We start from the raw sequence: 27,423 nt of genomic DNA, 5'->3' as shown, positions 1-27,423 counted from the left end.
AGATTGAGAGAGACTTTTTTTTTTTCATTCATGCCGTTTTAAAGTAAGTAATCAGTGATGTTAAATTTGAAAAAATATTCCCCGTGTTCCACTTATGCTGTTTTGCTTAAAGAAGAGAAAAAAAAAAGTTACACAACTCCTAAGAATTTGCAGTGTCCAAATGTTATTTTTTAAGTCCAGGGTTTTTGTGCCAAGATCTAGCCCTGTGTATAAACATGCTTAAATCTTCTGGGTGGAAGAAGTGTCAGCTGGAATTCTTTCTTCTTTATAGAAAGAGCAGTCATTCTATCGAATGGAAATGCATTCTGTCCATTAGCCTAGTCCTTCTCTCATGTCAGCAGGCAACCTTCGGGGTAAGCGGTGCCACCTGTATTGATCGGGGCCACCTGTATTGATCAGTGCCTGCCCCGCACTGCAACCTCTGCGCTGTCAGTTGAGACGTATGACTTTGCTCTCAGTTGAATATTCACTTCTCTTTGCCAAGCTGCCTGTTTTTCTGGCTTGCATTGGTACTTCCTGGATTCAATTTGCATACGCTTTGCTCCCTCGTCCTGCTTTAGAACTTGTTAGGATTGTATCTGTAAACAGGCTGCAGCTGGGATACATCTCCTGAAATGATTTTTCTCTCCCCCCCCCCCCCCCTGCTGAAATCTTTTTGCACGAGCGCTCCATGATCTAAATGTTCTTGTAGCCTATGAAAAATGTGTCACAATTTCCGAGCAGTCAAGCGAAAAAGGCTTTATGAAATTCTGAAAGATTGTGTCAGATCTCATGATGTACTTTTAGTGAAATAGGGATATCGGGCGCTTCAAAGTACTGTGATCTGAGGCATCACACATCTTTCACTTCATTGGACTTGTCTTTGATTCCAGACTCTGGCAAGACCCAATCCTGGACGGCCACAGAGCTCTCTAAAAGGCGGACCTTGGCTATGTTCCAGACTACACATTACATTGTATGGAGTCTTTCCCAGAGAGAAGTTCATGTATGGGAGTTCATGGGTCCATGATTCTTATGGGTCCATGTCTTTTAATTGGTTTTACATTACTGAGATTGAATTTTTTTTTTTTTTTGTATCGGCCACTAGTTCTTTATGTATTTTAGTTTTGAAAGTATACAGAATGAAATCCTATTGGGGGGGGGATTTAAAGTGTCACTAAACCCACATCATAAAAAGCTATCAAATGTTGTATTACATGCTATTCATACTTACTCAGTCACTATGAGATTTGTTTTCTGCAAAATACTGGTTGATCTTGCTGCTCTCTACACCTCTCCACCTTCTGTAAATGTCCCCAATTCAGCTAGGGATTTTACAGCTGTGGTGGCAACTCTGCACATGCTCGGTTTTCAGCGAGATTCTATGCTGAGCATTTCCTCCCTAACACATCTGAGCAGCCCATATGACTATAAAGTCACACAGTGGTAAATGACAGCCCACTCCCTCCCTCCTCCATACCCACTAACCAGCTAAACACAATGGGGGTGGGATTTTACATCTTGATTGATGGAGCCTTCACCTCCCTCTTATTTTAAGATACAGGCTGGAGGGGTGTGGGACAGTCTGACTGGCAGAAATCTGCCCACACCATGTTATTGCCAAAAGAAATGAAGGAATCTATTTGTATGACAATTTAAAACACTTTATTGATATTTACTTATACTTTGTAGCCTAAAAGCTTTTTTTTTTTTTTAATTTTGAACATGTGACCAGCAGCAGAGGACTAGTAGCTCCTCCTGCTGACAGGCTGGGAGAGAGCTGGGTCATGTGACAGCTGTATATGGATTAGGAAAGAAGGTACTTAGATGTGTGTTTTTTTTTTTTTTTTTTTAATTAAAATAGTCACCATCCACATACAGAAATAGAAAGGACAATGTAAATTAAACAGTGTGTGTTTTGTGTCACTTTAACTACTTCAGTACCGGGCACTTTCACCCCCTTCCTGCCCAGGCCAATTTTCAGCTTTCAGTGCTGTCGAACTTTGAATGACAATTGTGCGGTCATACAACACTATACCCAAATTTTTTATCCTTTTCTTCATAAATTTCTTTTGGTGGTATTTAATCACTGCTGGGTTTATTTTTTTGCTAAAAAGACCAAAAATGTAAAAAAAAAAAAATGTTTTCTTAGTTTGTCAGCATTTTTTTTTCAAATGAGTAATTTTTTTTCTCCTACACTGATGGGCGGGCACTGAGTGGCACTGAAAGCTAGCACCGATTGGCATAACTGATGGGCACAGACTGGCATCACTGATGGCCACTGTTGGGACTGCATTGTAATCGGGGCACTGATGATCAGTTCCCTGATTACCTTTACACATTTTTCCTGTGAGGATATGCCGCTTATCAGCTCTCCTCATTTTACACTCTGTCAGTGTGAGAGCGGAAAAGCCAATAAACAGCACTTCCTTGTTTACATGTGATCAGCTGTGAATGGGCACAGCCGGTCACATGGGTAAAGAGCTGTGAGCGAGATCGGTATGAGCCTCGTCCCAGGACCACGGCACATTCGCTATCTTAGCTAAACTGTGCGCCGTCATATGACGTTGTCCCAGAACGATAGCCGCACCAATCTGCCATCATTTGAAAATGGGCGGGAAGTGGTTAATAAAGCTTCTGCACCATTTTTCTGGTGTTAATTCCGCTTGTTAAGGTATTGTGCCAAATTTGTAAAGAATTTGCAAAACTTTTGGTTCTGACACTCATGCATCAAATCCAGATAGTTCTAAAATGCGCCACTTTTACAGTGTGTCACGTTTTGATGTGCCACTATAACAGTGTGTTGCATTGAATATGCCAAATGAAGGTGGGGGGTATCACTTAGCCAAGGTCCATTCAACTTGGAGATTTTTTGTAGTAGGCGTAGCGTTTGTCTACTACAATAATTTTCAGCTTTCACAGGCGAGGCACGTATGTTCATACTTACCTTGGTCCAATTTGAACAATAGTAACAATGCAAACATTGCCATACCTAAACGTCAGCTCTAAAGAGGAAGTAAACACTGCCTTGTTTTTCTTTTTGCTGACCTGCAAAGTAAAAGCATAATGTTTGCATCGCAAACTAGCACATTATGTGAAACTTGCCTGCAAACGAAGCCCTTGTTATCACCGCTGGAGGCTGCATCCATCTAAGCTAGTCTTCCTTCCGGGTCCATAGACTCCGGCTGTGTGACAGGCGGGAGTCACGTGACGTCACTCCCGCGCATGCACGCGGGAGCCACCGGTCACGGCACAGGGCTCTGAAGAAACTGCACAGGTGGCCGTTCCTTTAGAGCGCATGCGTCGATGTTGTCATTGGCAGCGTATACTGTAAATATCTCAAACGGTGCACGTTCAGGAGATATTTACAGTACCTATAGGTACAAACAATCCAGGGATGTTTACTTCCTCTTTAGGTTTCATTCACACAGTGTTTAGATGCAGTAGTATGTGTCACAACCTGCTGCGCTGAAGAAAAGTGCTGCATGCAACTCATTGGTGTGAGCTGACACCATAGATACAAGGCAGATTACCTTGTCTTTGCTTTTGGGCCTGCGCTGGGCAGGGTTGCCCCATACAGCCGGGGAGAATGAGTCCTTAGTGATTCATTGCTAACCATTTCAGCAGCATGATTGAGCTGCTCATATTTGCCTGTGTGCTTTAGAGACAATTTCCCATGCTGCTTTTTTTTTAAGAATTTTTCTTGCTGTTTTGGTTTTTCTTAAAACGCAGCCAAAACCCTAATGACAGAGATGGGCCCTTAAAATATTCCAGGCATTTTCAAGAAGACAAACCTTGCCTGCTGTTATGACCTTTCTAAAGAGATTTGTACCAATCACACACACAAGCCGCACAATGTTGCTGCCTTGTTTCATCAGGCAATGGTGACCTTGAGTTCATTGTTTTATGACAGGCTGCTGGTGCTTCAAATGATTTTGCTAATATTTACTTTTACGTTTTTTTTTTTTTTTTTTTTTTCTATGGCTGTAAATTTTTCTGGGAAAGGCTTTACCTCTAATGTCAGAATTTGGACCCTTGTTCCTTACGTGATCAAGAATGGATAACGTTGAGAGCAAGACAATGCTTAGGAGCTGTCATTGCTTGACTTTTTTTTTTTTAAAGGAGCAGGGTTGTCATCCGCTCTACTTTTGAAAACCCTAATGAGCCATTGACCTGGATAAGGTAGGCTATTGGTAAATCACACCTAATTACACAAACTTGTGGCTACAAATGCTTGTTTAACCACTTGTCTACCGTAGTCATATTTTAATTTCTTGCACACATTAAAATCTGCATTTTTTTTGCAAAAATTTTTTACTGAAAGGCCCCTTTCACACGTTCGGACCGTTCAGGTCCGCCTGTCAGTTTTGACGGTGGACCTGAACGGGCGCTCCATGCTAGTCTATGGAGCGACGGATGTCAGCGGTGACATGTCCGCTGACATCCGGTCCGATCCGCTAAAAGCAGACGGATGCCTCTACGTTCAGATCCGTCGCTGGCGGATTGGATTGGGTGAGATCTGATAAAAACGGACATGCTGTCCATTTTTGTCCGATCTCTCCATAGAAACCAGCGGTGCTCGACAAGCCTCTCCCCGCTCAGTGAGCAGAGAGGGACCTGTCATCCGCCAGCTCAGCGGAGATCAACGGAGAGATCTCCCACTGAGCCGGCGGACTCCGTGGAAGTGGACCTGCCTCGTGAGAATGAGGCTTAACACTCCCATTTAAGACCCCTTTCACACTGGGGCGTTTTTCAGGCGCTTTAGCGTTAAAAAAAGCACCTGTAAAGCGCCTGAAAAAAGCCTCATCTGCAATCCCAATATGAAAGCCCGAGCCCTTTCACACTTCCAGGGCCCGAAAAACGCTGGTAAAGTGCCGCTTAGGACCCCTTTCACACTGGGGCGTTTTTTGGGCGCTGGCAGTGTGAAAGGGATCGGGCCATTGGCTCATCCAGCCCGGTGGCAAAAACACGAAAGTGCTGCAAAGAAGCTGCTTGCAGGACTTTTTTTGACGCCCTACCAGCGCAGCACCCCAGTGTGAAAGCACTCGGGCTTTCACATTGGGATAGCAGATGAGGCTTCTTTCAGGCGCTTTACAGGCGCTATATTTAAGGCTAAAGCGCCTGAAAAACGCTCCAGTGTGAAATGGGTCTAAGTATAGGTTTCTGAAAGCAGAGAGACCATGGATATAAAATGGTGGTAATTAAACTTTTTTGTTACGTCGCACGATATTTGCACAGTTATTTATCAAACGCATATTTTCAGGAAAAAAATACACTAAAAAAAGAATTCTAGTGCAAACACAATATTATACCTAATTTTTTTGGATAAAATATTGGGTTGTCATGTAAACTAATACCAAACATTTAAAGCCTTCAAATTGCGCACGAAAGTTGAATTTCAGAAAACTAAGGTACCCAAAAATATCCATAGTAGAGGTCGACCGATATGGGTTTTTCTCTGACCGATGCCGATATTTAGAAATCGCAGTGGCCGATGGCCGATATAAGAGGCCGATATAAGAGGCCGATATAAGAGGCCGATATAAGAGGCCGATATAAGAGGCCGATATAAGAGGCCGATATAAGAGGCCGATATAAGAGGCCGATATAAGAGGCCGATATAAGAGGCCGATATAAGAGGCCGATATAAGAGGCCGATATAAGAGGCCGATATAAGAGGCCGATATAAGAGGCCGATATAAGAGGCCGATATAAGAGGCCGATATAAGAGGCCGATATAAGAGGCCGATATAAGAGGCCGATATAAGAGGCCGATATAAGAGGCCGATATAAGAGGCCGATATAAGAGGCCGATATAAGAGGCCGATATAAGAGGCCGATATAAGAGGCCGATATAAGAGGCCGATATAAGAGGCCGATATAAGAGGCCGATATAAGAGGCCGATATAAGAGGCCGATATAAGAGGCCGATATAAGAGGCCGATATATTAGGCCGAAATGGGCTAACTTTACTGCTTATTTTTTTATTTCATTAGTGTATTTTTAAAAAAAAAATTGCGTTTTAAAGACCGCTGCGCAAATACCGTGTGACATAAAATATTGCAACAACCGCTATTTTATTCCCTAGGGTCTCTGCTAAAAAAAATATATATGTTTGGGGGTTCTAAGTGATTTTCTAGCAGAAAATACAGGATTTTTACTTGTAAGCAACAAGTGTCAGAAAAGATTTAGTCTTTAAATGGTTAAACTGAGAACTTCTACACACAGTTCAATTTATTGATAAAAGAACCTGAAGAAATACAATGTATCTTCTTATCAGATTTGGCAGGCTGCCCAGAGAGGAAAGAATCCTCTCCACAGATAACTTTCAGGCAACTTGCATTGACTTCTATTACAGAAGTCATTTGCAAGTCCTGCTGAAGTTATAATCGGCTTTTTTTATCAGCACAATCGGCCAATGCCGATTAAGTAAAAAAAAGCCAAATATCGGCCGATATATCGGTCGACCTCTAATCCATAGGCAATGGTTTACAGGTCAGTAGTTTAGCGTTAAAGCGTTTGTTAACCAAAAAAAATGGATCTTGCTCCTTTAAAGCATGTTATATGACACAGTGCTTGTCCTGAGTCATTTGGCCCCCTGTAACACTTAAAATACCTGTCTGATCCCTGCCAGTTTCTACCCTCCCCTATGTAAACTGACCACAGTGTATCATGGCTGCTGAGCCCCGACACCGTGGTCAGCTTACGTGCCTCCATCATCCGCAGCCTGCTTTCTGCTCTCCTCTCTGCTCCTGTGTCCTCCCCCCGCCCCTCTGTCTGTCTGCTCGTGACAGTGCTGCCCTTCCCCTCTCCTGCTGCCCTCATAACACTAACCTGTACACACCATCAGCACTGCCTCCCATTGCAGTGTCCCCCTCCAATTGCAGTGTCCCCCTCCGTGTATGATTTATAAATGCTGTAAATACCTAATTTAAGAGCTGAGATTGCGATCACATGACCAGCCAGCTCTGTGTAATGACCCTCTGATCACAAAGCTTAGGTGCTTTCTTGGAAAAACCAAAAAACTTAAAGTGAATGTAAAGGCTTGTGGTGTTTTATTTATTTTAAATAACATATCATACTTACCTCCACTCTGTAGTTAGTTTTTCACAGTGGCCCGGGTCATCCTCTTCTGGGGTCCCCTGGTGGCGCTATCAGCTCCTCCCCACATTGTATAGCCCCCTAGGAGAAGTGCTCTCCCGGGGGGTTACCTTGGGGGCGTGCTCCCGAGTCCAGCTTTCTCCTTTCGTCTTCCAGGACAGCCTCTGGGACATAGGGCTCTTCCCTCTGGGACAGGAAACATGTATACCAATTATCTTAAAAGGTGCTCCTCCAGGCCTCCCTCTTCAGTTATTGTGTTTCCTGCCAGACGGGAAGGAGCACACTAGGAACTTAAGGGAGCTCCATGTCTCAGGACTGTCCCGTGAGAGCCCCTGGCATTGACTCTCCTCTGCCTGGGCATCTCTCTGTCCTGCTGGGGAAGAGAAAGATTGCTGGCTCCACCGCTGCTGTTAGCTCGGGGAGAGCAGGACCCCGGGTGACTACAGACCACGTCCCCATACAGTGCCCGTACCTACATCAGTGTCTTTGGCTGGCGGGCGAGAGACGCTAGGCCGGCCATGCCGGTAACCTCTGCTGGTTCTTCTGGTTACAGTGGGGGGCGAGTTTCTGCGTCCCAACATGTGGAAGTGATGCAAGACGTGCTTCCGACGGAATCGCGTCATCAGGGGGCGCCGCGAGACATGGTTCCAGTCTTTTGGGCGCAGCGGTGGATACACAGGCATCTTGAGCGGTGGATAAGGCTCTGCAAGGCTGCGCAAACACAAAGGACCATGGAGACCGCTGCATAAGCGATAGACTCCGGTTCAGAAGGCTCCAAAACCTCCTAGATAAGGTGGTGAGGGTGGACCATCTCTTACACTGGGGGGGTCAGGATCCTCGGGACCCAAGTAACTCCCTTCCTCCCTGGGTGGGGAACCTCAGGTGACGGGCTGGGCACTTCCTAGACTGACCCTAGCACAGTGGTGGTGTGGGTCAGGAAGGCATATTAATGGAAGTTTGTCCTTTTTCTTTTCTGTTTGACTTTCAGGTTAAAGCCCAGGGCAGGACTCGGATACAGCCGCCTAGGAAAAAATGTGCCGTATGTGGGACTAAGTTAGGCCCCAATTGGGAGAAGCCACTATGACCCGATTGTGTCAGCAGTCTCGTCAAGGATGATTCCGTGGCAGCATGTCACAAAATCCTGACTTTGGTTAAAGACGAGCTTGCGTCCACATTTCAGTCCATCAAGGGAACGATGGACAGGATGCAGGATCCCTCATCATCCCTACCCAGGGCAGTTAGTATGCCTTCCCTAACTGAGCCCAGTCAGGAGGGCGAGGGGGATAGGTAGAGGGTACCTAGATCCCTAGCCTCCTCAAGTAGATTCCGCATCTGACTCGGAGGGGGAGGATGATTCCTCCAGAGGGTCCAGATATAAATTGTCTCTGGACGATCTGGGGGATTTATTGAAAGCGATTTATGACACATTCGAAATTAGTGAGGAGCACGACCAAGCACGACCTGATGTACCAGGGTTATAGCGCTCATAAGGCCAGGGTTTTTCCCGTGCATAAATCTCTGATAGTCGATTTTGCTGGAGTGGGAACAGCCGGAAAAGATGCCATTCTTTTCAGGTAGCCTCAAGCGGAGGTTCCCTTTTGAAGCAGATGCTTCTCATCCCTGGAATAAAATTCCTAAACTGGATGCACCATTAGCCAAGGTCTCAAAAAAAGACAGATTTGGCCTTTGACGACTTGGGATCGCTCGGAGATCCCATAGATAAAAGGGGGGACGTGCTGCTAAAGAGGGATTGGGATGCCTCTTCAATTGGGTTGAAGCCAGCCCTTGCAGCTACTTGCATGGCCAGAAATCTGGAATGCTGGCTAACGCAATTGCAATCCCACATTTCGGCTGGTACGTCTAGGCAGCAGCTTTTGAAATAATTTCTTTTACTATTTAAGGCGGTTGGCTTCCTGGCAGGTGCCTCCGCAGGGTCTGTAAAATTGGCAGCTAGATCAGCCGCACTAGTAAATGCAGCTAGAAGGGCTGTGTGGCTAAAGGCCTGGACAGGCGCCGCCGCCTCAAAGCTTAAGCTTTGTGGGTTACCCTTTTCGGGTGACCACCTGTTTGGGCCCGGCCTCCAGGAGGTGCTGGAACGTACTCAGGATAGGAAAAAAGCATTTCCTGAGAAAAAAAGAAGAAAAGCAAGGGCAAACACTTTTTCGAGGCCCCAGGCAACAGGGCTGACAGTAGGGGGATGGCCACCCCCAAGAAACATTGGACAGGCCGTAAGGGTCGTGGAAGAGGAGGAATCCTATTTAATCCTCAAACCACCCGAAAACCCCAGTGGCTCCTGCGTCCCAGTCAAGGGAGACTTAGGGAGTTCCTCTCACAATGGACCAGTTCTAATTCAAGTCCGTTCATTCTAGACATCATAAGGAACGTGTACAGATTGGAGTTCAAATTGGTTCCCCCCTCAAGTTTTCAGGTTACCCAGAGACCGGGAAGAGGAAAAAGCAATGGGTCTATTAGGGGACCTAGTGGATCAGAGTCCTTTTGGAGGTGCCCCAGAAGGAGCAGGGTCAGGGTGTATACTCCCATGTGTTGTGAAAAAACCTTCAGGGAAGTTCAGATTAATCCTGAATCTCCATCCCCTGAACAAGTTTGTGAGGTACAAGCAATTCAGGATGGAGTCAATATTTACTGTAACCAACCTCCTGTTTCCAGGCTGCTACATGGCCACAGTAGATCTCAGGGATGCCTACTTGCAGGTCCCTATACATCAGGAATTTCAAAAATTCCTCAGGCTAGCGGTCAGAATAAATTCAGAAGTTCTGCACGTACAGTTCCGGGCTCTGCCTTTTGGTCTGTCCTCTTCGCCGAGAATCTTCACAAAGGTTCTAGCAGAGGCCTTAGCCCCGCTAAGAGTCAGGGCCATTACAGTGATCCCGTACCTGGACGATCTCCTGTTTGTTGCCCCCTCTTTTCATCAACTAGAGAGGGATTTGCAGGAGGCCCAGAGTTTCCTGCTATCTCTCGTGTGGCTAATCAACCAGGACATGTCCCAGCTGACCCCGGCATAGGAGGTCCTGTATTTGGGGTACAAAATCTCTTCAGTGGAGATGAAAGTTTTTCTCCCCAGGGAAAAGATCCTGAAGGTGGATCAGGCAGTAGCCCAGCTTCAAACCAATCAGGTAGTCCTGATCAGAGAGGTTGAGAGTTCTGGGTCTGATGACGTCCGGTTTCCCACCAGTTCCTTGGGCAAGGCTTCATCAGCGCCCTCTGCAGAGTCTCATGCTTCGTCACTGGGACGGCAGAAAACAAAGCCTAGATCAATCTATGCTCCTACCAGCCAAGATCAAAAGGACTTTTTGGTGGTGGCGAGCTCATCACAGTCTGGAAAAAGGCCTGTACTGGGCCAGTCCTGTGGCCATAGTGGTGACAACCGATGCCAGTGCATTGGGATGGGGTGCCCACCTGGAGGGGTCCTTAGCTCAGGGAGCCTGGTCACCAGTAGAGGCAAGTCGATCCTCAAATCGGAGGGAGCTTCTGCCGATTTCTGAGGGCTATAGAGGCTCTCCAGTCCCGGATAGGTGGACAGCACCTACAGGTACGGACAGACAATGCGGCGGCTGTTGCATATGTGAACAAGCAGGGGGGCACAAGGAGCCCCGCCCTACAGACCATAGCAAACAAGATTGTGTGCTGGGCTGAGGTGAATCTGTCCTCATTGTCAGCCATTCGCCTAAAAGGCTCTCAGAATTCGCTGGCAGATTTTTTTAGCCGCCAGCATGTAAGTCAGGACGAATGGTCCCTCAACATGAATGTATTCAGGGAGATTGTGCAGTGTTGGACAGCCGGAGGTGGACCTCTTCGCCTCAGAGGGCAACAAGAAGGTGGCACAATTCTTTTCCATCCACCCGCTGGATCAGGCCACAGGGATAGACGCCTTTGCCAATCCTGTTATGCCTTTCCTGTAGTGAGGCTGATAGCCGCTGTTCTCCATAGATTTCTGGCAGAATCGACTGACCTCATTCTAATAGCGTCATTTTGGCCAAAGAAACCCTGGTATGCCAACTTGAAGAAACTGGCCATTTGTCCTCCATTACCTCTCCCGGTCAGGGAGGACTTGATTTCCCAGGGCCCGATTCTACACCCGCAAATAGAAAACCTAACAGCCTGGAATCTGAGAAACAGCTGTTGAGAGCTCAGGGATTTTCAGAGAGAGTGATTAGAACTCTGCTCGAGTGCCGTAAACTGGTAACCAGGGCGATTTATGCCAAGGTATGGGAAAGGATTAGTGCTTGGTTGGAGGAGCAGGGGCTGAATCATCCTGGGATTCCGGTAGTCCTGGATTTTCTTCAGGCAGGTGTAGAACTGGGCCTTTCTGTTAGTACTTTGAAGGTTCAGACCGCGGCCTTAAGTATTTTCCTGCAGACTTCACTTCAGCAAAATCAATTAGTTAGGAACTTTTTCAAGGCCCTGGCGAGGTCCAGGCTGGTGAGGGTGAGAGCCTGCCCCACCTGGGATCCTTAATCCTCAGGGCCGGTGCCTCTCTGGAGGTCATCTGCAAGGTAGCAACGTGGTCCCGCTACTCTACATTTGCTAAACTTTTGGACGAAAGGTCCTCCAGGCAGTGGTCCCGCACTGACAAAGTAAGTTTCTTGCTTATCTCAGAGGCTGTCCTGGAAGGCAAAGGAGAAAACCGGAGTTAGACTTACCGGTAACTCTTTTTCTAGGAGTCTTCCAGGACAGCCTGGTTTCCCACCCAGGGTTTTCTATTAACTGGTGTTGGCGTTATGTACTGAGGTTGTGTTAGTGTGTTATGTCTTTCAGAGCCTTCTGGTAGTTCTTTGATAAACTGAAGAGGGAGGCCTGGAGGACCACCTTTTAAGATAATTGGTATACGTGTTTCCTGTCCCAGAGGGAGGAGCCATATGTCTCAGAGGCTGTCCTGGAAGTCTCCTAGAAAAAGAGTTACCGGTAAGTCTAACTCCGGTTTTTGTGTCCATAGATGCAGAATGCAGGACTCGGCCTTGCCCCCTGAGTCATTGGATTTGATTGACAGCAACGGGAGCCAATGGCTGCGCTGCTATCTATCCAATCAAGAGCGGAGAACCCTGGGCAGAGAGTACAGCGCGTCTCCGCCGAGGGAACAAAGGCCTCAGGTGAGTAAAGTGGGGGGGGCTGGGGGGCCGGTCGCTGTCAGGAGTTTTTTCACCCTAATGCATAGATAGCATTAAGTTGAAAAAAATACGAGGGTTTACAACCCCTTTAAGGAAACATGGAGGCTGCCATTGCTGACTTTTACATTCTGGAATTGCTGATTGCCTGGCTGTTATGCAGAGTGCTGGAATGATGTAAAGTAATAGGCATGCTGAACTGGAGTCCCCAGAAAGTACTTGCTCTTACTTTCAGAGCCTTGCCTGCTGACCTGATTCATTGCCTGAGTTCCTAATCCCCCCCCCCCCCCCCCCCCAAAAAAAAAAAAATAAAATACAAGAGCTGATTTTCTAAAATTCTGTAATCGCACAGGGCCACTCATACCTCATAACAACTTGACAGCTCCTGGGCCATGTGATGATGTGCTGATTTTTTGAAGGTTGGGTATAGTGTCCTTGTTTGTCCCTTACCCACAAGATTGTTTTCCTGGGACTGTGGCAGATTCGAGTAGCAGGAGAGTGCATTGAGGAAAGGTTATACCTCTTGTGAGACATTCCTTTTACTTTACTCAGTGTGGGCAAATGACAGATTTAATTTATAGAGAAGAGGCTGATTTACTAAAGACGTCAAATCTTATCTTAACAGTCAAAATTGTATGACTATTCACTTTAATTATCCAACTGTGAAAAGCCAATTTCTGTGCACTTCAAATACCTGATCATGTGCAGATGCTTTTTGCCTAATTTAGATAATTTTTCGTATAAAATTTTTTTTTTAAATGCCTTTAGTAAATCAGCCCTCTTGCCTCTAAAAAAAAAAAAAAAAAAAAAAAAAAAAAAAAGCTGCAAGTATGAAGCTTGAGCACCAAAATGTATTGACCTATACCTGCATCAGCTTCAGATATCCTCCAGATACAGCCAATTAAGGGGCCATTCTCCCAGGCAAAGCTATGGGACTTTCTAATATTGCTGACGAAGATGAGCCAATAGGAACGTGAAAGGGCGGCACTACCCGGAAGTGTCAGAGCTTTATCTTTCAGAACAGCCCAACATTCGGTCATATCTGCGGACTGATTGAAGCTGTTGCAGGTATATTTTATTAGGCCCTTGCACACTCATCGGTGTGTTACACAGTGCAAAACACGTCAACACAACATTTATTATGGACATTTGCATAAAAGGCTTAGAGATTGGCTTTAGTATTTTGTGAAGAGTTAGCAAAGTCCTTGAGTTTTACCAAGCTCTGCTTTGATCACTATAGTTTGTTTCTTTCCTCTTTAGAGCAAATCTACTACTGCCATAAATGAGGGATTGTTCCTGTCGGTTAATATTTACAGAACTTAAAGTGGTAGTAAAGTCCGTTTTGTGATCATTTTTTTTATTTATTTTTTTTTTTACCTACATGTAAGATTATAATAAAGCTGTAGGTAAAATAAATATCTCCTAAACGTGCACCGTGCACAGATATTTGCTCTTTTGGCAGCCAGTGATGTCGCTGGCACATGTGTTCTGAAGTTACGGCATACCTGTGCTGTTCCTTCAGAACGCTGTGTCGTGGCCGTGACTCCATCATGCATGCGCGGGAGTGACGTCATTGTGGCTCGGTTATTTAAGCTCCTGGAGTCCACAAAGACCAAGTGAAGATGAAAGCCCTGTCAGCGGTGACAGTGCACAGCTGGAGGGCTTTCGTTCTAAGGTAAGTATTTCATAATGTTCTATGTGTAGGGGTGGGGTAAACGCGGAATACTAATACTTCTACGAGGCACCATCCCATGACGATAGGCAACTGTGTTTCAGAAAATATATGGAACTGGATGGGACTTTAATTGTGCCTCTGAGAAGTGTAAATGAATGAAAAACAATTTATGAAAATATACATCATTTTATTAAATATAAAAACAGTTGAAAATACATTACAATTTTGGACAGTTAAGTTAGGATTCAGGGTGTGCAAATCCCCGACATTAAACAGAGATGTGGCCTGCACTTTTCGCGGACAGTGCTGCTTCGTCAGGGCCTTGAAGATAGCACAGTATGACGTTGTGTGAATTCTACAGATAAAACATCAGTTAGTACTACATACATGATATGATTGCGTAAGTAAAAATTGAATACAAAATATATACAAGGGGTTCCCTAGTTACAAACATCTGACTTAAAAACGACTCCTACTTACAAACGTACATTTTTTTTATGTCATTCTAAATGTTTAACAATAAAAATTGGATATTTGTGAGACATTGAACAGATGAATACATCTGCATTTTCAAACCATTGGGAATATGTAGCGATGCTTGTCACACGTGAGGTTTAAGAAGCAAAAAGTAAATTTCATGTTAAATGTCTAGACATGTGACACTGTAGTGTGGAATTGTATAACTATGTATATATATGTAGATAGTGGTGTTTTATCAAAGCATGTCTCCCAGGAACTATAATCGAAGGACAGCGGCTCGGCGGGGCAATGTTAGGCCTGGGTGCTCGTGGGAATACTCCCTCTGTGTTTTTGTCACTTTAGATACCTCCACTTTTGGAGGCCCTCACTTTAATCCTTTGGCTTACTATACTTTTTTATCTGCATGCATAGGGGCCTACCCTTTCCTCTCGGTTTAGGAGTGGTGGAGTGGAGTATTCCCACGAGCACCCAGGCCCAACATTGCCCCGCCGAGCCGGTGTCCTCCGATTACAGTTTTAGTTTTCCAGTGGTTTGAAAATGCAGCTGTATTTATCTGTTCGGATATGTATGAATACCTGTATACATTTTGTATTCAATTTTTACTTATGCAATCATATCATCATGTATGTAGTGCTAACTGATGTCATATCTGTAGAATTCACACAACGCCATACTGTGCTATCTTCAAGGCCCTGGCGAAGTGGCACTGTCTGCAAAATGCGTAGGCCACATCTCTGTTTAATGTCGGGGATTTGCATACCCTGAATCCTAACTTAACCATCCAAAACTGTAATGTGTTTTCAACTGTTTTTTATATTTATTAAAATTATGTATAATTGTTTTTCATTCATTTGCACTTCTCAGAGGCACAATTAAAGTCCCATCCCAGACTCAAGCCAGGCCACACCTCCAACGAATTTCGCTCCATCCCTTGGAGCTTAATCATGATTACGCTCCAAGGGGTAGAGAGAAATGTGTTGGGGACGTGGCCTGGCTGGAGTCTGGGATGAAGCTGTCATTCATCTCACTTTATGCACATGGGTCTGCTTCTTGATGTGCAGTTGATGGATCTTTTCCTTTGACAACTAAGCAGAGAGAGTGTTATGTATTCCCTTAATACCAGGATTTTCAAGTTACCTGCTATACACTTCTTCATTTTTTTTTATTTTTTTTTTTTTTTTTATTTAGTGATGTTGCTCTTTAAGTATAACTCTTTGTAGAACCACCTTTTGCTGCAATTACAGCTGCAAGTCTTTTTGGGTATGACTCTTTCTTCTTGCCACTCTTCCATAAAGGGCAGATTTGTGGAGTGCATGACTAAGGCTGGGTTCACACTGGTGCGACACGACAGCCGTCCTACTTTGGATCCGACTTTGCCCTGCGACATGAAGCCGGCATGTGTCCGATTTTCAATGAACGGGGATCCGACTTGGATCCCCGCCAATGCCGGCACTGTGTTTGGTATGAATCTTTAGGGGGGAACTCCGCGCCAAATTTTAAATAAAAAACCGGCATGGGTTCCCCCTCCAGAGGCATACCAGGCCCTTGGGTCTGGTATGGACCTTGAGGGGAACCCCCTACGCCGAAAAAACGGCGTGGGGGGTCGCCCCCAATCCATACCAGACCCTTATCCGAGCACGCAGCCCGGCCGGACAGGAATGGGGGTGGGGACGAGCGAGCGCCCCCCTCCCTCCTGAACCGTACCAGGCCGCATGCCCTCAACATGGGGGTGGTGCCTTGGGGGAGGGGGCGCGCTGCGGCCCCCCCCACCCCAAAGCACCTTGTCCCCATGTTGATGAGGACAAGGGCCTCTTCCCGACAACCCTGGCCGTTGGTTGTCGGGGTCTGCGGGCGGGGGGCTTATCGGAATCCGGGAGCCCCCTTTAATAAGGGAGCCCCCAGATCCCGGCCCCCCACCCTATGTGAATGAGTATGGGGTACAGCGTACCCCTACCCATTCACCTAGGAAAAAAGTGTCAATTTAAAAAAAAACACTACACAGATTTTTAAAGCATTTTATTAGACAGCTCCGGGGGTCTTCTTCCGACTTCGGGGGTCTCTCCGGTTCTTCTCCACGCTCTCCGGATCTTCTGCCGGGCTCCTCCGCTCTCTTCTGCTCTTTTGCCGCTCTTTTGCTAAAGCGGAGGAGCCTGGTCTTCAATCTTCTGCCTTCTGCCTTCTTCTCCTGATGTTGACACGACGCTCTCTGGGGCTAGAATGCTCTCTGTGCGCTCTGCTCTGACTTATATAGGCGGTGACCCCGCCCCCTTATGCCGTCACAGTCCCTGGGCATGCTGGGACTATGACGGCATAAGGGGGCGTGGTCATCGGGTGATGACCACGCCCCCTAAAACGTCACAGTCCCAGCATGCCCAGGGACTGTGACGGCATAAGGGGGCGGGGTCACCGCCTATATAAGTCAGAGCAGACCGCACAGAGAGCATTCTAGCCCCAGAGAGCGTCGTGTCAACATCAGGAGAAGAAGGCAGAAGGCAGAAGATTGAAGACCAGGCTCCTCCGCTTTAGCAAAAGAGCGGCAAAAGAGCAGAAGAGAGCGGAGGAGCCCGGCAGAAGATCCGGAGAGCGTGGAGAAGAACCGGAGAGACCCCCGAAGTCGGAAGAAGACCCCCGGAGCTGTCTAATAAAATGCTTTAAAAATCTGTGTAGTGTTTTTTTTTAAATTGACACTTTTTTTCCTAGGTGAATGGGTAGGGGTACGCTGTACCCCATACTCATTCACATAGGGTGGGGGGCCGGGATCTGGGGGCTCCCTTATTAAAGGGGGCTCCCGGATTCCGATAAGCCCCCCGCCCGCAGACCCCGACAACCAACGGCCAGGGTTGTCGGGAAGAGGCCCTTGTCCTCATCAACATGGGGACAAGCTGCTTTGGGGTGGGGGGGCCGCAGCACGCCCCCCTCCCCCAAGGCAACAACCCCCCATGTTGAGGGCATGCGGCCTGGTACGGTTCAGGAGGGGGGGGGGGCGCTCGCTCGTCCCCACCCCCATTCCTGTCCGGCCGGGCTGCGTGCTCGGATAAGGGTCTGGTATGGATTGGGGGGACCCCCCACGCCGCTTTTTCGGCGTAGGGGGTTCCCCTCAAGTTCCATACCAGACCCAAGGGCCTGGTATGCTCTTGGAGGGGGAACCCATGCCGGATCTTTATCTAAAATTTGGCGCGGAGTTCCCCCTCAAGATGATCTGAGCACAAGTCGCGTGCCGAAGTCGGATCATGCGAGACGGCAATCCGACTTTGATCCGACTTCAATGATAGTCAATAGGCTGAAGTAGGATCAAAGTCGGACCAAAGTAGTACAGGGAGCATTTCTAAAGTCGGAACGACTTGTGTCGGACCAGTTAGGACGGCTCCCATAGGGAAACATTAAATTTCACACGTCATGCGACATGAGCTCCCAATGTCGGAGCGTTTGTCGGACCAGTGTGAACGCTCTCTAATAGTTGTCCTATGGACAGATTCTCCCACCTGAGCATCTCTGCAGCTTCTCCAGAGTTACCATGGGCAATTTGGCTGCTTCTCTGATTTAATGCTCTCCTTGCCCGGCTTGTCAGTTTAGGTGGACGGCCATGTCTTGGTAAGTTTGCATTTGTGCCATACGCTTTCCATTTTCGGACGATGGATTGAACAGTGCTCCGTGAGATGTTCAAAGCTTGGGATATTGTTTTAGATAACCCTGCTTTAAATTTCTCTACGACTTTATCCCTGACCTGTCTGGTGTTTTCCTTGGCCTTCATGATGATGTTTAAGGTTCTCTAACAAACCTCCGCAGGCTTCACAGAACAGCTGTATTTATACTGAGAATAAATTGCACGCAGTTGGATTCTATTTACCAATTAGGTGACTTCTGAAGGCAATTAGTTCCACTAGATTTTAGTTAGGGTTATCAGAGTAAAGGGGGGTGAATACAAATAAACGCCACACTTTTCAGATATTTATTTAAAAAAAAAAATTTGAAAACAATTTATCATTTTCCCTTCAATTCAGATATACATGCCACTTTGTGTTGGTCTATCACATGAAATCCCAAAAAAATACATTTGCGTTTTTGGTTGTAACCTGACAAAATGTGGAAAATTTCAAGGGGTGTGAATACTTTTTCAAGGCACTGTAAATAGGGCCTTGTCATGCATGTGCGCAAAGGACCCACGTTGGGATGCTTTGGATGCAAAGGCTGTGTGGCTCTGGGCAGGGCTGCATAGTGAAAAAACAGGGGCTGATAACAGAACACTAAGGGGTTTACTAAAAATGTTGTCCTCAAAGCTAGTCAGTCGCATACATTTCATAGAAGAGAACGAAGTGCAGAATTTTTTTTTTTTGGCTTCACAGTTTGTACCTCTTTTCTGGCCTGGTAAATTCTATATGTAAGTCACATGTTCTTCCCTGAAGGAGTATCTTCCATTAAAGTGTACATTTCCTTCCAAGTCCTTAAACATTACATCCTGTTTCTTTTGTACCTTCACAAATGCTGCTTTCCTTGTGCTGAGTGTGTCCTGAAATGTTAGGACATTGAATTACTCTGGCCATGTAAGGTTAGTCTTTATACAGCCCTGGCCAAAAGTTTTGTGAATGACACAAATATTAATGTTCATCAATTTTTGCATATACTCCAGAATGTTATGAAGAGTGGTCAGATGAATTGCAAAGTCCCTCTGCCATGAAAATGCACTTAATCCCCCCCCAAAAAAAAATTCCACTGCATTTCAGCCCTGCCACAAAAGGACCAGCTGACATGTCAGTGATTCTCTGGTTGGCACAGGTGCTAGTGTTGACTAGGACAAGGCTGGAAATTGCTCTGTAATGCTGATTGAGTTAGAATAAGAGACTGGAAGCTTTAAAAGGAGGGTGGTGCTAAATCATTGTTCTTTCTCTGTTAACCATGGTTACCTGCAAGGAAACACATGCAGTCATCATTGCTTTGCACAAAAAGGGATTCACGGGCAAGGATATTGCTTCTACTAAGATTGCACCTAAATCAACCATTTATTGCATCATGAACTTCAAGGAGGGAGGTTCAAGTGTTGTGAAGGCTTCAGGGCGCCCAAGAAAGTCCAGCAAGGGCCCCGGCCGTCTCCTACAGCTGATTCACCAGTGCAGAACTTGCTTAGGAACGGCAGCAGGCAAGTGTGAGTGACTCCTCCAAAAGGTGAAGACTTTCAGAGGATGGCCTGGTGTCAAGGGCAGCAAAAAGGTCACCTCTCCAGGAAAAACATCAGAGACAGACTGATATTCTGCAAAAGGTACAGGGATTGGACTGCTGAGGACTGGGGTAAAGTAATTTTCTCTGATGAATTCCCTTTCCAATTGTTTGGTGCATCTGGCAAAAGTGATAACTTAAGTGGCTTGGGAAACAAAACATCAACATTTTGGGTCCATGGCCAGGAAACTCCCCAGACCTTAATCCCATTGAGAACAAACCACCCCCCCCCCCCCCCCCCCCACACACACACACACACACACACAAATTCTGACAAAATCCAAGCATTGATATGTAAGAAAGGGCTGCCATCTGTCAGGATGTGGCCCAGAATTTGATTGACAACATGCCGGGGTGAGTTGCAGAGGTCTTGAAAAACAAGGGTCAACACTGCAGATATTGACTCTTTGCATAAACTTAAAGGGGTTGTAATGCATTAAGGTGAAAAACCTTGAGGGTTTACAACTCCTTTAATGTGATTGTTAATGTCTTTGACGCTTATGAAATGCTTGTAATTCTACTTCAGTATCTAAAAACACTGAAGCAGCAGACTTTGTGAAAATTATTGGTGTCATTCTCAAAACTTTTGGCCACGGCTGTACACTGGAACTCTATTTCAACATACATTTACCAGTAAACTGTATGTCCAGAAGTGTAGAGAGGCAACAATTGTTGTAATATTAAATTACCTAATGTTTTATGATTTACTGACACATGAAAGATTCTTTTTTTTTTTTTTCTGTGGTGTTGCACAGAAGCGGTCCCTTTCCCCCTCTTCTCTGGCTCCCTTGGCTTCTTCTCCCTTCCACATGCCTCCATAGCAAACTGCTTGCTCGATCCCAAGCTGGGCTGTGTGCATCTATAGACACACGCAGTGCGGCTTAACCCTACCCCCCCCCACTTCCTCCCCAGGATTTGATTGACTGCAACAGGAGCCAATGGTTTCTGTTACTGCCTCTTAGTCCTGTGAGGGGAGAGAAAGCAGTGTCACTGCTCTCCGACACAACACTAGATTGAGATAGGACTCAGGTAAGTATTTAGGTGGGATGATGGGGGTTGGCTGGCTGAGAGCTGATCATGGAAAGGTGTTTTTTTTTTTTTTTTTTTTTTTTTGGTGGAGAATGCATTAGGGCAATAAAACTTCTACCTTTACAGCCACTTCAAAGAGGTTGTAAACCCTCCCTAGTGACTTTTAACTATAGGGAAGCCTAGAATAAGGCTTACCTATAGGTTGTGGAAATATCTCCTAAACGTGCGCCGTTTAGGAGATATTTCACTTGTAGTGCGCCGATTATGTAATTGGTACATGCCCTGTGAAGAAACGGACCTCCATGACGTTTCTTCCCCCAGCGTGTGCCGTTACTGACGGCTCCCGCGCATGCGTGGGAGTGACGTCACGTGACTCCGGCCAGTCACAGAACCGGAGTCCACGGCCCCCGGAAGGAAGAGGGGTGAAGATGGACGCAGCCTGCACAGGGGACAGGGATGGATTCATTTGCAGGTAAGTGTCACATAATGGGCTAGTATGTGATGCATACTAGCCCATTATGCTTTTAATTTGCAGGGAGCAAAAGAGGAAGTAAAACCCATCAGGGTTTACTTCCTCTTTAATGTTCACTGACCTAGATTACTGGACCTGCACACTTGTTCTGGGTCAGTGATTTGGAAGGTGTTTTAAAGCCAGGCAAAAAGCATTTTGGAAACTAGTATTCATCCATTGCAGCCTTTGTGTGTTTTCTCAGTGCGGGTCTCCATTTAGAAGGCAGTTGCTGTAGTTTCTCTTATCCTCCCAAGTCTCCAAAAAATGGCTGTTCTTTATGGTTGCCTTTTAGGTAGTAAATAAAAATCACTGGCATTGTGCTATTCACATTGGTAAATACCTCTGGAAACAACTGCTGTTTTGTCTTTTGTGTGTGTGTGTTTTTTTTTTTTTTTTTATAATTTCACAGATGGCGTTCTATGCCTGAACATGTACTGAACCTGCGGTATATTGTATGTTGTTATAAAGCAGACTGGAATGTCAGATGCATCTGAATAATAGAACCTACAGTTGTGCTCATAAGTTTACATACCCTGGCAGAATTTGATTTCTTGGTTATTTTTCAGAGAATATGAATGATAGAAAAAAACTTTTCTTTCTCTCGTGGTTAGTGTTTGGCTGAAGTCATTTATTATCAACCAACTGTGTTTACTCTTTTTAAATCATAATGAAAACAGAAACTACTCAAATGACCCTGATCAAAAGTTTACATACCCCAGTTCTTGATACAATACCAGTTCGTTTATTGCCCCCTTTAACATCAATGACAGCTTGAAGTCTTTTGTGGTATTTGTGGATGAGGCTCTTTATCTTCTCAGATGGTAAAGCTGCCCATTCCTCTTGGCAAAAAGCCTCCAGTTCCTGTAAATTCTTGGGCTGTCTTGCATGAACTGCACGTTTGAGATCTCCCCACAGTGGCTCAATGATATTGAGGTCAGGAGACTGAGATGATCACTCCAGAACCTTCACTTTATTCTGCTGTAGCCAATGACAGGTCGACTTGGCCTTGTGTTTTGGATCATTGTCATGTTGGAATGTCCAAGTACCGTCCCATGCGCAGCTTCCTGGCTGATGAATGCACATATTCCTCCAGTATTTTTTGATAACATACTGCATTCATCTTGCCATCAATTTGTACCTCAAACATCCCCAAAACATCCACCTCCGTGTTTCACAGTAGGAATGGTGTACCTTTCATCATAGGCCTTGTTGACTCCTCTCCAAATGTAGCATTTATGGTTGTGGCCAAAAAGCTCAATTTTGATCTCATCACTCCAAATGACTTTGTGCCAGAAGGTTTAAGGCTTATCTCTGTGCTGTTTGAAATATTGTAAGCAGGATACTTTTGTGGCATTTGCATAGTAATGACTTTCTTCTGGCGACTCCACCAAGTGCCTCCTTATTGTGCATCTTGAAACAGCCGCACCACATGTTATCAGAGAGTCTTATATTTCATCTGAAGTTATTTGTGGGTTTTTCTTTGCATCCCGAACAATTTTTTCCTGGCAGTTGTGGCTGAAATTTTAGTTGGTCTACCTGACCGTTGTTTGGTTTCAACAGAACCCCTCATTTTCCACTTGATTAGAGTTTAAACACTGCTGATTGGCATTCTCAATTCCTTGGATATCTTTTTATATCCCTTTCCTGTTTTATACAGTTCAACTACCTTTTCCTGCAGATCCTTTGACAATTCTTTTGCTTTCCCCATGACTCAGAATCCAGAAACGTCAGTGCAGCACTGGATGAAAGATGCAAGAGTCTGTCAGGAGTCCAGAAACTTATTGACCTCACACACACACACACACTAATTACAAGCAAACATATGAGGAAACAAACAGGTGAGGATGGTTATCTTTAAGGGCCCTTTCACACTGGGGCGGTTTGCAGGCGCTATTGCGCTAATAATAGCGCCTACAAACCGACCCGAAAGTGCTGCTGCTTCGTATCCAGTGTGAAAGCCCCGAGGGCTTTCACACTGGAGCGGTGCACTGGCAGGACGGGAAAAAAAAGTCCTGCCAGCAGCATCTTTGGAGCGGGGAAGGAGCGGTGTATTCACCGCTCCTTCCCCGCTCCTGCCCATTGAAATTAATGGGACCGCGCGCCTATACCACCGGCAAATCGCCTCTATAGAGGCGCATTGCGGTGGTTTTTAACCCTTTCTCGGCCGCTAGCGGGGGGTAAAACCGCCCCGCTAGCGGCTGCATACCGACGGTAAAGCGCCGCTAACAATAGCAGCGCTTTACCGCCGCTGATGCCCCTCCCCAGTGTGAAAGGGGCCTAATAGCTATTCAAACCCCCTTTGTGTCAACTTGTGTGCATGTTATTAGGCCAAAATCACCAGGGTATGTAAACTTGTGATCATGGTCATTTGGATAGTTTCTGTTGTGATTGATTTATTAAGAGTAAACACAGTTGATTGATAATAAATGGCTTTAGCCAAACACTAACCATGAGTGAAAAAAGTTTTCGTTTATTCATATTCTCTCAAAAATGGCCAAGAAATCATAAATTCTGCCAGGGTATGTAAACTTATGAGCACAACTGTATACATTGTGCTTGTTTTCATCTAGTTAAGACTTTTTGTTTTAGTGTAGGTATTTGTACTTTGTATATGCCATTATTGGAAAGGCTATATTCAGATTGCTTGGCATTCCTGGTAATTTCACAAAGTGTATAGAATCTATTTCTTAAAGGCCCATTTACACCGTTGTTGTAACATGCATTCCAATGAGCTAGGATTCATGTGTCCAACTTCCCAATAATAAAGGTTGTGCCTGTGCCCCACTCAGCAGTGCATTACAATTTGAATAACATCTGGGTTTTTTTCAGCGTTTTTATGGCATTGGATAAGCTCATGGCAGCACATCTAAATGGATATGACATGCATGTTGATGCATGGGCAAAGGTGTTTAAAGTGGTTCTAAACTCAAAAGGGTTTTTTTTCTCTTAATGCATTCTCTCCATTAACCACTTCAGCCCCAGAAGATTTTACCCCCTGCCTGACCAGAGCACTTTTTACAATTTGGCACTGTGTCGCCTTAACTGACAATTGCGTGGTCGTTCGAAGACTGTACCCAAACGAAATTTGTATCCTTTTACCACAAATAGAGCTTTCTTTTGGTGGTATTTGATCACCTCTGCTATTTATTTATTTATTTATTTTTGCGCTATAAACAAAAATAGCTGCAATTTTGAAAAAAATAGAAAATCATTTTTTTACTTTTTGCTATAATATCCCCAACATTTCTTTAAAAAAAAAAAATTCTTCATCAGTTTAGACCAATATATATTCTTCATATCTTTGGTAAAAAAAATCGCAATAAGCATATATTGATTGGTTTGCGCAAAAGTTAGTGTCTACAAACTATGGGAAGGATTTATGGCATTTTTATTTATTTATTTTTTTACTAGTTATGGCTGTGATCTGCAATTTTTAGCGGTATTGCGGCGGACAGATCAGAGACTTTTGACACTTTTTTGAGACCATTGGCATTTATACAGCGATCAGTGCTATAAAAATGCACTGATTACTGTGTAAATGTCACTGGCAGGGAAGGGGTTAACACTAGGGGGCCATCAAGGGGTTAATTGTGTGTTCCCTCAGTGTGCTCTAACTGTATGGGGATAGGATTCACTAGGAGAGGAGACATATATTGTTTTTCCTACTTAGTAGGAACAAACAATATGGCTCCTCTTCCCTGACAGCACAGGGATTTGTGTGTTTACACACACAAATCCCTGTGCTGGCGCTCACGCAAGTGCGTGGCCGGCGGCGATCGTGGCCACGCGCATCAGTTCCCCCCCCCCCGAGCAGTGGACGCGCGCACCCTCTGGTGGCCAAAAAAAGGGTAGGACGTACCCGTATGGGATTTCGCCCAGGGGAGCCATTCCGGTCTGGAGCGGGTTAAGGTAGGAAATGCCCACTACTTGTTCTATCCACCCCCAATTGCTAAACACTTACCTGCCACCTGTCACTGCTCTGGAGCTGTCTCAGCTGCCCCCCACCTCTGCCTAAGCTACATACATTATACAGCTCTGTGCCGGATGTGGGATGGGAACTTCCCGTCCCACTTATGAAACAAAATCAAGTAAGGCTGAACTGCGCTTATCCATTCACAGGGATCTTTGTATTCTATGAATGAATGGAAAGCTTCCTCTGATTGGTGGAGTTGGAGAGGTGGGTGAATGATGTTAGTCTCCACCTTGGCCAATCAGAGGAAGCCTTGTAACTCTAGATACTGAATGTAGCTGATGCTACAACCCGTTTATACTGCACTGACAGTGGTCACATATATTAATGAACAATATTGTTAGTTTGGACCAGCTTGGACAAACAATCTACTTAAAGTTAAAGTGATTGAAAAGTTAATAATTTTTTTTATTTTTTTGAATAACGAGCATATTCTACTTGCATGCATCAAAAATGATCTCCTTGTTGCACTTCCGCTCACTGCATGTGACCCATTCACTTGCTGTTGCGTGTTTTTTTGGGGTTAAAACAGGCTGTGAGGAGGCATGTGAATGAGCCCTGGTGTCCAGGATTGCCTTCGTCTTACTGGACACCAATGTAAGGGGCATTTTTTTTCCACCGACCTTCAATTAATTGGTTTTAGCAGGGCTTCTGTTAGGAAGGGCATGCCAATAGACAAGATGGTCCCACTGGGCGGACCTCTGCATCTTCACAGGCTAATCCACATTCCTTCTCGTGGATGTAGGAATTGGGCACATTGGTCTCCTCACTCGCACTCTTGACAGCTGCGTGAGCATGCCGAGGCACACGTGTATGCGCATGCGCTCAATTTCTACATCCACTAGAAGGAATGTGGATTAGCCTGTGAAGATGCATAGAGGTCTGCCCAGAGGGGCCATCTTGTCTATTGGCATGCCCTTCCTGACAGGTTACCTTAGACCTGAAAACTATCAGGGGCTGCTTTGGGGTAGAAAGGTTGATTATAACCACAGATATCATGGGCAGGTAATTGAAATCTATTACCAAGGCATTTCATGCATAACGCAGGAAGGGGAGACTTTATTAGTTGACACTTCTATATAAATAAAACCGTGTGACCATAGATAAAAACTGCGAAGCTTACTATGGCTTTTAGTTTTTCTTATTTACATAAGTTATTAGACCCCATTAGTGTAATAACCGCTATAGTCAATAATATGTAATCTATGTTTACGCTTGAAGACAAATTTGTTAGTCATCATTCAAATCCTAATTGATAGAATGCTAACGATGATATTTCCATACAGTAAAGCCTCTCTATATTCTGCATGTAGGAACATCCAATCCCTGCATGGTAGAGGGCTGAGTGCTGCCTAGTAGCTAAATGGAGAAAGTTCCTGAGCTCCAGTGCTTGAGGATAAGACTAACCTATCTACTGTGAAAATCCCCCAGCCCCAGGAGGAGGTACCCGAGTTCACTCTTCTCTTTTGGCCATAGAACTCTGTGTGACTTGGAATAACCTCATATTTTACAGTCGGAAGTACACTATTCCCAATATAGAAGAATGTGACTTGCTGTACCATCAGCGGTTTCTGAATGAAATAAAGGTCACTCAGTTTTGGCATTTTACTCGCTCATTATAAAGAGGTTAACTCAGTTCAGTACACAGCTTGCATGTACTACAAGATTTTCACTGTGGTTCAACACTGGCACAGTTTGTGTTTACTGGTAACAACTTTTGGCCCTCATGCGCACGAGCGAACTCTCAAACGTTGAGCGCAGAGCTACTGCATTGGGGGAGAGAGTGCATGTGAGGGGGTTTGACATGGAGTAAAAGCTTGCTCTTGTGATGGTGGAGGTGAACAGTAAGAGCTAGGAGTTTCTTAGCAATGTCCTAGCAAGGCAGGCTGAATGATGTCTTCTCTTGGAGTTTTCCGTTAGGCCTGAGGAGGTATGTAAATGGGATACACCTAATGCAAGGGGATTTGTTTTTATCTACAGGTGCCCCTTACCTGCTTAGGTGTTTTTTTTGGGAATGGTGAACTATGCTTTTAACCACTTCAGCAGCGTATCTGTACGTCACTGGAGTTTAAGTAGTTATATCGAATAATGCCTGCAGCTGCAGGCATCATCCCAGTACTGTTTTTTTTTTTTTTTTTTTTGAGCTGGTGGTCAGCTCTATTGTAAAAGCAATCCTAGTGGCTAACCAACTGCTGGATTGCTTTTACAAGCAGCGGGAGGGGACACTCCGCCACCTTCTGCGGCTGTTCCGGGATCTCCCGTCCCACCAGGAGTCCTGATTAACCAGCCGGCACTTCCACCGGCTGATCCTAGAGCCCAGCAAAGACCGGAATAGGCTTTGTTG

The 27,423-nt window shown here is 45.3% G+C and overlaps 1 protein-coding gene across 2 annotated transcripts in view; it reads left to right on the top strand.

Moving 5' to 3' along the window:
- Positions 1-27,423, top strand: part of RAF1 (Raf-1 proto-oncogene, serine/threonine kinase) — a 176,515-nt gene that overhangs the window by 7,658 nt on the left and 141,434 nt on the right. The gene's annotated exons all lie outside the window — the stretch shown is intronic.

The sequence above is a fragment of the Aquarana catesbeiana genome, linkage group LG07 (assembly GCF_042186555.1).
Source record: "Aquarana catesbeiana isolate 2022-GZ linkage group LG07, ASM4218655v1, whole genome shotgun sequence".
NCBI lineage: Eukaryota > Metazoa > Chordata > Amphibia > Anura > Ranidae > Aquarana > Aquarana catesbeiana.
This window is presented reverse-complemented; position numbering and strand designations above follow the sequence as displayed.